This window comes from Acyrthosiphon pisum, chromosome A1, assembly GCF_005508785.2.
Source record: "Acyrthosiphon pisum isolate AL4f chromosome A1, pea_aphid_22Mar2018_4r6ur, whole genome shotgun sequence".
Lineage (NCBI taxonomy): Eukaryota > Metazoa > Arthropoda > Insecta > Hemiptera > Aphididae > Acyrthosiphon > Acyrthosiphon pisum.
The window spans coordinates 130,937,480-130,937,872 of NC_042494.1; positions in this window are offsets into that span (position 1 = coordinate 130,937,480).

Sequence of the window (393 nt, forward strand, 5' to 3'; positions counted from 1 at the left end):
AAGCTCCTGATATATTGTTACAATATCAGTTGAAAAATATTAAAAATACATAGGCACAATTTTTTTTTATCAGCATTTAAAGATCAAATTTTGACAAAATTTATCAAATTTTAATTTGAAAAATTATTTTGTAGTTAAAAATTTATGAAATGATCAATTTTTGTATCTAAGAATTGAAAATTTAAAACAAGATTCCACGTAAGTAATTAATTCTGTTACCAAAAAATCTAAAAAATACATTTACACAGTTTATTTTTATAGTCATTTTAAGTACAAATTTGGACGAAATTACATATTAAAAACCTAGTATAACTATTTTAGTTATTTTGTTGTGATTGTATAATATTATTCGTGGGTACTTGAAAAGTTGAAACTTCTAAAGTATACTATTAT